Here is a 12,537-nt window from a genome sequence, read left to right as displayed (position 1 = left end):
TCTCTCTCTCTCTCTCTCTCTCTCTCTCTCTCTCTCTCTCTCTCTGGATTTTAAAAGAATGCCAGCCTGGGCTAAGGCTCTCTCCTAAACTCTTTCACTGCTTTATTTGCTCTCTGATGTTTTGAGATGGAACCTGTGAATGTTTTCATCTCTTCTTCTGCCCCTTCCTGGCCTTAGAGAATATCAAAGCCTCTGGGCCCAGGGCAAGTGCCAGCAAGCCTGTACATTCATTTGACAATCTCCTGCATGTCTGCTGTGCCATGCATCTCAACTCAGCGCCCCATGAGAGCATTCTAACACAGATGTTACATGAGAGCTATGTCAGAAACAGATATGATCTCATTATATCTTTCCACAATGTTGGTGTTTTTTAAATTATGGTGACATTACAAGCTGTCTCTAGTTCATTGGTTTTACTTCACCAAGACTTCCTGTTTTTTCTTATAATCTGTGGTCATTTGTAGTCAGAAGTTCTCTGGTACTACATACGATGGTTTGAATAAGAATGACCTCAATGGGCTCATATACTTGAATGCTTAGTCACTGGGGAGTGGAACTGCTTGAAATGATTATAAGGATTAGGGGGGTGTGGCCTTGGTGGAGGAAGTGTGGCACTGGGGATGGGCTTTGAGATTTCCAAAATTCATTCTCTTTCTCTCTGTCTGTGGCCTATGACACTGTAAGCAATCAAATGGCTTTCTTTTGTAAGAGTTGCTAGGGTCATGGTGTCTCCTCAGGGCAATGAAACAATCACTAAGACATCAATAGCATTTACTGATACTAGTTCTCAGATTATGTATTATTCTTCACATAGTGGGTTACAGAATGGCAAAGAGAGAATTAAGAAAGCTGCAGAATTCAGACAGGGTATTCTTAAGGTAGAGGCAGGGAGCAGATGAAGATCAAGTGAGTCCCTTCAGGGGACCAGATATGTTTTAGGACCCACAGACACATAGACTCCTGGATCAGATGCAGGTCTACATTGCAGATATTTGTTTTATTTGTTTTTAAATTTATTTTTTAACAAATTTGCACATGTATACAATATGGGACTTAGGGTGATCTCTCATATGTATACACTATATTTTAATCACATTTATTCATATTATTCTTTCTTGTCCCCATTCTCTCCTGCTGAATCTACTTTGCTTTCTAATGAGTCTGCCTCCTACTTTTATGTCTACTTTTGACTCACTGATGATTTTAATGAAAATTGATGGCACGGGCATGGAAGGGGTTAAGTACAATAATTTGGGCAACGTACCATTGGCCCCACCGCCGAGGGAAAGGACTTCCCCTTTCCTTCCTTTGGCAGCTTACCACCAGCTGTTCCTTGGGTAGGGACAGGGCTTCAAGAGTCTCTCTTCCATGAGTGATGGGGGTTGATGGGCCCAATCTTCTGCTGATTTTGTGCTGCTAACTACAGTTGCTTTGAGTCCATTGTTGTCCAGGTCAAAAGAGCATTTCTCAGCACTCCTCCCCATCCTCTGGTCCTTACATGATTTCTGCCCCCTCTTCTGTTCCCTGGACATCAGAGGAGGTAACATAGATATTACAAGAATTTCTTTTGACCTGAACAACAATGAGAAAATGTGGCATATCCATGCCCCTGCCAAGCCTCAGTCTTTGGGTGCTCCCCCCTTTTGCTCTCAGGTGAGGAGGTAGACTGCTATTGCTGCTAAGTTCACAGGCCTCTTTATTTTGTGCAGCTATGTGTCCCCCCCCTCATTCCTGATTTAATTTGATAAATTCACAGTTGGGAGCATCTTCTTCCTATTGTTACTGAGAATTCCTGGAAAGAAGTTGTGTGCAGGGACAGACTGAGTGGAACAGCATTACTGTGGGGAGATTGCAATGTTGCAGGTCCAAAAGCTAATTATCTAATCTGGGGTTCAGAACAGCCATTTCTTGCCCAACTTTATCAAACTAACATCTTGTGACTAATGGGAACTTTTGGAACCTATTAACTTAGCAGATAACTGGCTTCCACAAGCTCAAAAGCGAAGAATGTCAGTAGATAGCATCTTAGGCTTAGAGAAAAGTTTCCTCCATCTTGCTGTACTCTCAGATGTACTAAACAATGTATTTTAAACTTGCCTTGATTTGTGACTTTCTATGTTCTGTAGAAGTATAAAAGTTCATGAAAGTACTTCTTCTTTAGAATATTAGGGGTAGCCTAAGTCTGTACCTCTGGATCGTGCTCACTTACCATGGATCCAAAATAAAGGATCTCTTATTCCCTTTAAGATGAGAGCTGTGTTTTCGTATCAACATTGTGACTGAGTCACCAGTCACTGCTGTGGATTATGCTGAACAGTTCCTGGTGGTTGACTTGCACACATGAGGTGAGGGTCATGTTTCTTCAGCATTTATCCTCACAGCAGAGCAACTTAGGCCAGAGGTGTTGCTTTATAAAATGGAGTCACCTGAAGCTACAAGCAGAGTGAGAGCTACTCCTCCGAACCACGTAGAATGACTTAGAACAACGCAGGAAGGAAGTTTGTTGCCCGAAGTGCTGGAGAGTAAGGAGATGCGCACATGGGCCATGGTGTGAATCCTCCCCTGAGCCCCTGTACTGAGGGTTTAGCTTCTTCCTGCAGTGCTGGTGGAGGAGGTGAGATCTTTAGAAGGCAAGAATATTAGTAGGCCTTTGACGTGCCTATAGAGCAAGCAAAGGGATCCTCTTTTCCCCTCTTTCCTTTTCTTCCACTTTCTAGTCATTAAGTAAGCTATTTTGCTCTCTCGTACTCCAAAAGTGTAGGCCCAAATTGTTACAGGGTAGAGTTCCCCCATCCCCATCTTTCAAGTAAACTAAAAATTTACTTGAGACTCTGCCTCACCTAAGATATTAGTGACCCCATGGAGATGTCACATGTCCCCAATGCACCTGTTGTCCCATTCTACTAGACCCTGTGATTAAGCAGTTTTGGTTAACATCACTTTCTTCTATATGCAAGAGCTATATGCCAAAGCTTGGTAGTAAAGTAAACTCGACTGGTAAAAATGCAGAGCCAAGGGGTTAAAAACAGGTTTATTCCTCTAAATCATAATGCCTTATAAGTGTAAGACATGCAGCTGCCTACCTCCAAATATCGTTTCTAGAGTACAAAGATCACCTCTCAAAAAATCTCCCTTTTCACTTTGCATTCTACCTCATCAACCATTACAGTGGTGATGGTGAAAAGCACTCTTTTTAACTGTGGTACTGTGCAAGAGACATTTACTGCTCTCGAGGAGTTCTACCAGTCTTCACGGGTTCTATCAATCTCTAATACTGTATTGGCAGTAAAGAGGTCCTAGCTGTGGACAGTTGACCATGAGGAAGAGCATGTGTCTATTCTACGCCAAGTATCTCTTCCACTTACCTGTGTCAGTCAAGCTTCCTCATAAAATCAATAGAGTATGTCTATATTTTCTATGGATTTTCTATGACTTCTCCAACCATAACCAATTGCTATTGACCTAATGGTTTTAGTGATAGAAGTTCTAAGGATTAATTCCTGTACTGGCTGGTTTTGTGTGTCAACTTGACACAAGCTGGAGTTATCACAGAGAAAGAAACCTCCCTTGAGGAAATGCCTCCATGAGATCCAGCTGTAAAGGCATGTATTAATTAGTGATCGAGGGTGGGAAGATCCATTGTGGGTGGTTCCATCCCTGGGCTGGAAGTACTGGGTTCTATAAGAAGCAAGCAATCCAGTAAGGAGCACCCCTCCATGGCCTCTACATCAGCTCCTGTCTTCAAGTTCATGCCCTGTGTGAGTTCCTGTGGTGATGAACAGCAAGTTTCTCCCCAACTTGCTTCTTGGTCATGATGTTTTGTGCAGGAATAGAAACCTGACTAAGATAATCCCTAAGCAGTCTGTACATTACTGAATATTTCCCTGGCCCATCCCCTGATTTCCCTATTTCTATGTTTATGCCCAAGCTATCACTTTTTCTGAGTTTAAAATCATTGTGGATTTCCCTTGTTTATGGTGTCGACTGTTTTTCTCCCTAGAAAAATCTTCTTGACCCACAGCACACTACCACTCAGCTCTGTAAGCCCAACTCCCAGTGTCAGTCTCTGAAACACAACTCATGCTCAAAAAACATTTTCTCAGCTGAATGAGTATCAATGAGTCTTCAACCAACAATATATCAAAATCAGTGTTGATAGACTATCATGGTGAATATTCTGTATGTTGAAAATATTACCTTTCTTTCTTCCTTTTTACAGTGTACAGTAGTTCATGTTTTGTTGTTGGGGGTTGATCTGGCACTGCTATGTATTCAAATCCTAAATACTGGCCCCCGTGATCTGTTGGTCCCCCCAAAGTAGATCCTCATGCACCCCAAGTGATACCATGTAAGCTTTGCTCTCCAATTTAATACTAGTGGTTAAGAGAGGTGGCTACAGCCAATTATGAATAGAGAATAGAAAAGCAGTGAAGTTTTCAGTAACTAGGCTGGAGGTTGCAGGTAGGGAACATGAGGAGAAGGCGGAGGAAGTTGGAGAGAAGAGGACGTTTCCATTAGACATGATGAACCAGACATGTCTGAATGAAATAGACTTAGAGTCAATGTGGGTGGAACAGATGTAACCTAGGCAAGATTCAAACAGGGAGTACCTGAGTGAGGCAGCTGTGAAGTAGACAGTCTAGCGAATAGAAATACAGATTAGAGATAACCCCCAGTAATTGTGCTAGAGCTGATTTAAAAAATCCATAGGACTCTGCTTTGATCACTGGGGGCTCCTGGTTATATTAATAACTAATAGAGTTTATTAAAATCCATTTATATTTTATGGTGAAATCTTTACCAGGAGAATGGATACCCCATGAAAGGAGGAAAATGTTCTTTGCTTAGACTTGTGTATGTAGGCCATGCAGAGTGACACAGGTTATATGACATAGTATACCCCCAGTACCCAGAAGGCTGAGGCAGGAAGTTTATGTGTTTGAGGTCAGGCCAGATTAGATAAGTAGTGGCTCATTAATGGAACATGAGGACTAGGTCAGACCCCACTGGGAATCTTGGCTTCAGATTATCAGAGCCCCTTTGATTATACAGATCCTCTCTTCCTTATACAGGACATCCTGGGAGGTAATAAATGGGCTAATGTAGAGCATATCCACATTTTCCATCCCAAACTATTAGGATGGCAACCATTACATTCCTGACCAAATGCCGGGCTTTAGACAAAAAAATAATAATGATTGACCTATCTCCTAGAAGATATCTCACAATAGCAACAAATGAGTCTACTCATTGGAAACAAAAAAGTATGTTCCTAACCTTATTAAATATATTTAAAATGTGCTGTAAAAATTGACATTTTTATAAAGTGTATGGCCATTCTATTCACTTTATTAGAACTTAGAAAAATTATTTGAGGATGATTGGAAATGATCCCAGTGAAATGTGCTTGGAATATTTTGTCTGATACCTTTTATGTTCCATTTATTTTTCTCCAAAGTAAACAGACACCTTCCAAACAATTCTACTGACTGTAGAGCTGCTTCAAGGTTTGGGGACAGTTTTCACTGTGTTATTTTGCTGCTGTCAGATTTTCTAAGTAATGAAGATGGAGTGGTTACAAAGATCATACAGAGAATCCAACAATTTCCTCCTTGTTCCTCTCTCCTACTTCTCCTCTGCATGTAAGATGGAAGCCCCTGAGCAGCATCTAAGCATGGCATGTATTCTCCTTTCTGATGGTGTGTGTGTGTGTGTGTGTGTGTGTGTGTGTGTGTGTGTGTGTGTGTGCATGTGTGTCTTGATAGTGAGATGTGCTGCATTCATCATAACCTTTGTTATCTCCATTGCGAACATTGTTTATGAGGTGATCCAAAAACTCTTTGGCAATGGCTTCAGCTCATGGCAGCTGCTGTCTGGGCTTGATTGTGAAGGCCAGTCTTTTCAGGCATGTATGATATATATCCTGGAGTTAGTATAACTATGCCCTATTGGCAGTGTGTGCCAATAAATGACTAAATGGAGATAAAAAAACAGGTATTGTTGTGTGTTCCTTGTTCACTTTTAATGGCCCCCTATCCAAAACTTAAGTGTTCTGATGTGTCATCTGCCCCTTCACCCTACCCCAGCCTGTTTCCAAACCTGAAGTTAGAAGACGATGTGTCTCAGGCTCTTTGGAAGACTCCTCCTCTTAAAAGGTTGAAATAAAAATTTTTGTACATCTTTATGGGTAACATAATGATATGTGGATTTATTTACTCATGATATACAGTAATCAAATTTGAGCAATAAACATTTCTATAGCTTCAGAAACCAATAATGTATATGGTTTGAGAATTTTGTCATTTTTAATTCATTTTTAATATATCAGAATCTTTAAGCCAATTGTTATCCCACCATTCTATGTAAAGCAAGCAATAATACCTCCAGAGAGTAGAGAAGTTATTGGATAAATATACTGCCTAGTTCAACGAAGAGGTTTTTTTTTTTCTCCTAAGTTTTAATAGAAAATACACAGACAGACAGACAGACAGACAGACAGACAGACAGATGGTAGGAAGACATACATGATTCTTTAGCCTATCTGTATTTTCCTTAATCTATTCTACTGCTATTTTTTAAAGATGTGTGTGTGTGTGTGTGTGTGTGTGTGTGTGTGTGTGTGTGTATGTGTGTGTGTGTTTTCATACATATATCTAGTGCCCTCAGGGTTTGGAGTTCCACCACTCCCTGATCAAAGCTGGAGTTTTAAATGGTATGAATAAAGCAGAGGAAGTGAGGGTGTGGCCTTCTAGGACTTCTACAGTATAAGTTCATTCCCCAGTCATAGAATTTCTTGAAAATACTTGAAGAAAATGACCAATGCACATGCTTTTATCTCCCTGGGCTGTGACAGCAAATATCCTAAACACCCTACAAAGGAGATCACAAACACAAAACACGTGGAGTGCTAACATCTATCCACTAAGTCTAAGCTTCCCTTTGTTGGAATCAATCAAGCAAATGCACTCATACCCCCAGCCCTATGCCTTTCTTCCTAGCCGATCTTGTGGCAAGACTGTGTTCAGCAGTGAGTTTGAAGCTCCTGAGAGAGGAAGTCTCCCATTTCACCACACCAGACTTCTCTTCCCAAAAGGGTACCAGAAAGATCTGGACTATGGATGACTTGCTCTTCAGGTTTGTCCTCTTCTGCAATGACATGTTTCCTATTCAAATTTCATCTGCTTGTGGACGTTGTACATCGTGGTGCGGAGCCTAGTGCGCACCACGATGTACAACGTCCACAAGCAGGTATTGCGTTATTCATGAGAAAGTTAGCTAGAGCGGAACTCCCTAATTAGAACCATGACTTGGGTGCGAAAGCCCTCCTTACCCCAGGAGTGTAAAGACCTCACACCTGGCTTCTAAGACTATAGCTGACCTTAGATAGAGCTGACTTTGTCTCAGTTGTTTTATTGCCCAGTTCCTTCCAGTCTTTGTGTTTGCATTCCTCTGTTTTGTGTGTAACTTCCCTATTTTCTTCTGTTTTAAACTGCTTGTGGACGTTGTACATCGTGGTGCGCACTAGGCTCCGCACCACGATGTACAACGTCCACAAGCAGTAGAGTATTGCGTTATTCATGAGAAAGTTAGCTAGAGCGGAACTCCCTAATTAGAACCATGACTTGGGTGCGAAAGCCCTCCTTACCCCAGGAGTGTAAAGACCTCACACCTGGCTTCTAAGACTATAGCTGACCTTAGATAGAGCTGACTTTGTCTCAGTTGTTTTATTGCCCAGTTCCTTCCAGTCTTTGTGTTTGCATTCCTCTGTTTTGTGTGTAACTTCCCTATTTTCTTCTGTTTTAAACTGCTTGTGGACGTTGTACATCGTGGTGCGCACTAGGCTCCGCACCACGATGTACAACGTCCACAAGCAGTTCCATATACAGAAATTTACACTGGTTTAGGAAGTAGATCGAGCTGTGGTTTTAGAGTATTGCGTTATTCATGAGAAAGTTAGCTAGAGCGGAACTCCCTAATTAGAACCATGACTTGGGTGCGAAAGCCCTCCTTACCCCAGGAGTGTAAAGACCTCACACCTGGCTTCTAAGACTATAGCTGACCTTAGATAGAGCTGACTTTGTCTCAGTTGTTTTATTGCCCAGTTCCTTCCAGTCTTTGTGTTTGCATTCCTCTGTTTTGTGTGAGAGTCATTAAGCATCCCGTAACCTCATTGTAACTTGCCGATGTGTCACCTAACTTCCCTATTTTCTTCTGTATAAAAAATTTGATGCTCAATTTGACATTACATTCAGATCCACACTCCCTTGTGTCAAGTCTGTTTGTCACCCCAATCTCGCCGAATCTATGCCCATCTGTCTGAGACCCTGATTCCCACGGATTGAGGGGGGCTGATTGAGTCTGGTCCATAGTGCAAGTGCACACTGCCGCATCTGGCTTACATGGGTTCTAGGGTAGAAAACTGTCTAAGCTCCGATGTCAGGGAAGAAGGGTCACTGAAGTCTTGAAGTTGAAAAGATTTTGAGATGTCATGGGTAGGAAAGATCTACTTTGCTCTCCAGCATCCTGGGCCACTAGCCAAGCAGACACCAGCAGGCAGGGTAGGCATAGGCACACACAGACAGACCAGTATATATATTCTGCACAGAGGTAGGCACACAGAATCATGAGCACAGATACACACACACACACACACACACACACACACACACACACACACATGGGGGGGGGCTGGAGACTGTCAAAGGCAAAGATGAAGGCTCTAACCTCAAGGTCATATTTATACAGAATCACATAAAAGTAACACTCTTCCAAAAATAGACCTATAAGAGATTACATCGTTGCTCACTAGTCATTTATGCTGGCTCATAGCTCCCTGGATGTCCAGCATTAGCCACCGCAGTGCATGTCAGATATCTATATCAGCACCATATGTCTAAACAAGCATGGCCTTCTGTTTCCTTCCTACTCTGGTCCTCAGCCTTGTGCAGCAGGTGCTCTACACACTGAGTCACCCACTGGCTCGGTTCCTCTGTTCTTGCTGAGAGACAGACAGTTTAAACAGTTTATTTAGCAAAGCAAAGGGAAACAATAATATACTGGAGGGAGACCCTGGAGCAGGCTGTCTCAAATGTTTAATGAGTAGGTAGCAACCCAGTGGGTGTTAGGCATTTTAAAGATGTTTTCATAAATATTTATGAAGTGACTGGAGTATCAGTGGGGATAAGGTCCTTTCCCCCTTTCAAATCTTGACAAACAAAATTTCCCTTTTAGAAAAAAATCCATCTTGTGGTCTTGTTGAAAAATTCCAGAGGAGGGACCAAAACCACATCGCAAATTAGATTCCAATGAAGCTGGTATCTTTTGATGATGCAAGCCTCTTGTTAGCGTGTATGTTTGTCAACTAGCAGAGAGTTATAGCACTTGTTTCTGATATATCTGGGGGGACCTAAGTGCACCTTCAATGATGTTTAAGCACAAAGGGGCCTTCTGTCCATTAGGAGACATGGGTACCATGATTTGGCTGCTGCTTGTTTTGGCTACCTCACATCTAACTTCCTGCTTAACCAGGAGGTGCTGGTACCAAGACGCAGGTGCAGTTTCCCCTGGCTACTGCACATGTTACCTTCCCATCTAATCTCACTTCCAGAATCCTTACTACCATGAGCTTGAAAATCCACAGACACTCCAGTCCCTTATATAACGCATTTCATCTCTTGAGTACATATAACACCTAATGCAATGTTAGTGGTATATACATAGGGCTGCACAGGGCTGCTGTGATCTTTAAAGCATAGGTTTAGCCATGGCTGCTTCCACATGGCCCCTTTCACAGATATGAAGGGCTGAATGTAGGAATAAAAGAGAGAGTGGGGAGTGCAGAGAAAGATAAGTCTAGTGATATAAGAAGGCAAAAAACTATAAACCCTTGATCCAATTTCAAGCAAAGGTATGGAGAATCTGATACAGAAAGTCTCACAGACAGAAGAAAGCAGGTGGATATACAGATAGAAATTTTTCACATGGACAGAGGCATGTCAATATGCACACGTGTCAAGGAAAACATGTCTGAAGCTTAGAGACTCAACAAAACCATTGAGAGGACCAAGCACTTTGAAGATGCATACACTGAGTGATATAGGCAGAAGTAAGGGTCATTCGGGTGCTCTGGAGACAGGCAGCCTATGGGGCATCCGTTCATGGGATGCTTTCCATTCTGTACATACTTTCTGTTCATACATTCTGTACATCCTGGGTAATCAAAGGCTTTGGACTTTGTCTCCTCCATTTTAAAGGCTAGCTGTGGGTTGGTTTCAAGTCTTCATCTTTAAAATGAATACTCTGCAGGGTCAGTGTAAGAGTTGAATGAGATAATGATGTAGCACTCAGTGCTTCGCTTGCTGCCTGGCTTAGTGCAAGTATTCAATAGACGGTGCTTAATGCTATAATTAAAATCCACTGTGCTACAGGATTGAGATGTGTCTATGGGTATAGAAAAGTGAGTCTCGACTCTAAGAAGAGTCACAGTTTGCTCAAGTTGTGCAATTACAGGGCGGCAGAGCCACATGTGGATTTGAGCTTATTAGGCTAAGATTTTATTTGACTTCACTGTCCTTGGTAGAACTTTCCTCATTCTTAAATGCTGTCCTAACGCTACTGTGCACGTGATGTGTGTGTTTGTGCGTGTGTGTGTGTGTGTGTGTGTGTGTGTGTGTGTCTGTCTGTCTGTCTGTCTGTCTGTCTGAATATGTGTGGCAGGGACATGGCAATACCCCTCTTTTTATAATTTAAATATTGCTCAAATATTATGATCTTTTAACTCACATTGTCTAGGAGTCTAGGCGCCATTTTTTATTTTTATGCTAGAGTTCACATTAACTTTGTGGTAACCTTTAATAGGAATCTTGACTTTTTAGATGTTGTTGCCAAAATCTATCTTGCTTTTCCTATATGGGCATGAATAATTGTTCCTAGGTGTTTTCAGAGAAGAGGAAAATGGGTGGCCTGAAGGTCCAAAAATATTATCCTATGAGCAGTTGCTTGCTGCCAGCAGGGATAAGAAATAGCCGCTGCTTCCTGCTGTGGCGTTCACAAGTTTGAGGAGGGATGGAGGAGTAGAAATCAGAAGTAAGGATCATTCTAGAAATAGGGATAGAAATCATCCTAGAAATAGATACCCCAAGAACAACAGAGGAGCCAGGAGCCAGAAGAACCCAAGGCTCCTGAGCCCTCCCTTGGGAGCCCTCCAGGGATGCAGTGCAAGCCTTTCTGAGGATGCCAGGCTTAGGTTCATGACTGGCCTTATATCTCTCAGCTGTTTCTTCGTTCTTTGTGGCATTCACTTTTATATCAGAGGCCAGTGTCTCCCATAGATGCTTGCTGTCAGCTGTTGTCAGTCCCACAGCATTCTTCCACATCATAGCTGATGGCGGGCCCTTGGGCCACATCTCCTTTGAGTCATTGGATGATGATATTTTAAAGGTTGCAGAAGACTTTTGTGCCCTGAGCATAGGAAAGAAAGGGTTCCTGCTTTCAGAGGAATATTTCAGGGTTCATGTGCCAGGAAGTGACTTCACTTGCCTTAATGGTATTGGCTGCAGGACCATATGGGGATGTGAGGACATGAGCTTCATCCTCAAGCATACAAGTCTTAGCATCTTGTCCATGGCAAGCATTGGACAAAGCAAAAATGCTTCCAGTGTTTCATCTGCACTTCCCTGATGACTGTTTGGCTGGCAAGCATGTGGTCTTTGGGGGAAAATATCAGAGTAGGAGAGTCTCAGAAGCCTGCAGAGCACTTTGAATCTAAGACCATGAAGGTCAGCAAGAAGATCACCACCCCTGACTGGGATAACTCTCATATGCTTACTTGTGTGCACCTTTACCCCTGGACCGCTCATTTAGCAGCTTAGGGGCGGAGAGGGCACAGCACCCCCTCCCTCCCCATCTCCCGCCATCTTTGTGCTCTCTCTGCAGGTCTTTAGGTTTTTTATTTTCCTTATCCTCCTCCAAATCTAGCTGATGTCAGAGTTAGGTTAATTAATTAATTAACATTCATAAAATTATTATGAATAAAATGTCAAACTAAGCATGTGTTTTGAAATTCTGTGGAAATAACATTTGTTTAACAAGCACCCATGCCAGTGGAACTTACAGATGAGGAACTGGAGACCAGTTGAAACATCTTACTCTCAGATTTTAACCTCTGTTCTGCTTTGTAAAACATAGAAATAATTCTGAGCCTTTGTACACATCTAAATATGTTCATAAACAAAAATGTGTTGACACTGACACATTTTGATATTGTTATCACAAGTATGATTTTAGTGAAAATTAATTTGTGGATTTACCAAAACAATGGATGACCAAAGCAATGGCCCGTCACACTCGAGTATGGTTTATGTCAAAACATGGCATTTGTACAAGCCAATACAAAGGTATCTCTGCTCATCACTTCCATGCTGTAGTCTGCATTGTGCTGCTGTAACAAAATGCTGTAGAATGGATAATATGTAAGAAAAGAAATTAATTTCCTTACTATAGTTCTGGAGGCTAGAAGTTTCAGGATAAATGGGTCAC

The sequence above is a fragment of the Mus pahari genome, chromosome 2 (genome assembly GCF_900095145.1).
Source record: "Mus pahari chromosome 2, PAHARI_EIJ_v1.1, whole genome shotgun sequence".
Taxonomy (NCBI): Eukaryota; Metazoa; Chordata; class Mammalia; order Rodentia; family Muridae; genus Mus; species Mus pahari.
Note: the sequence above shows the minus strand (reverse complement) of the source record.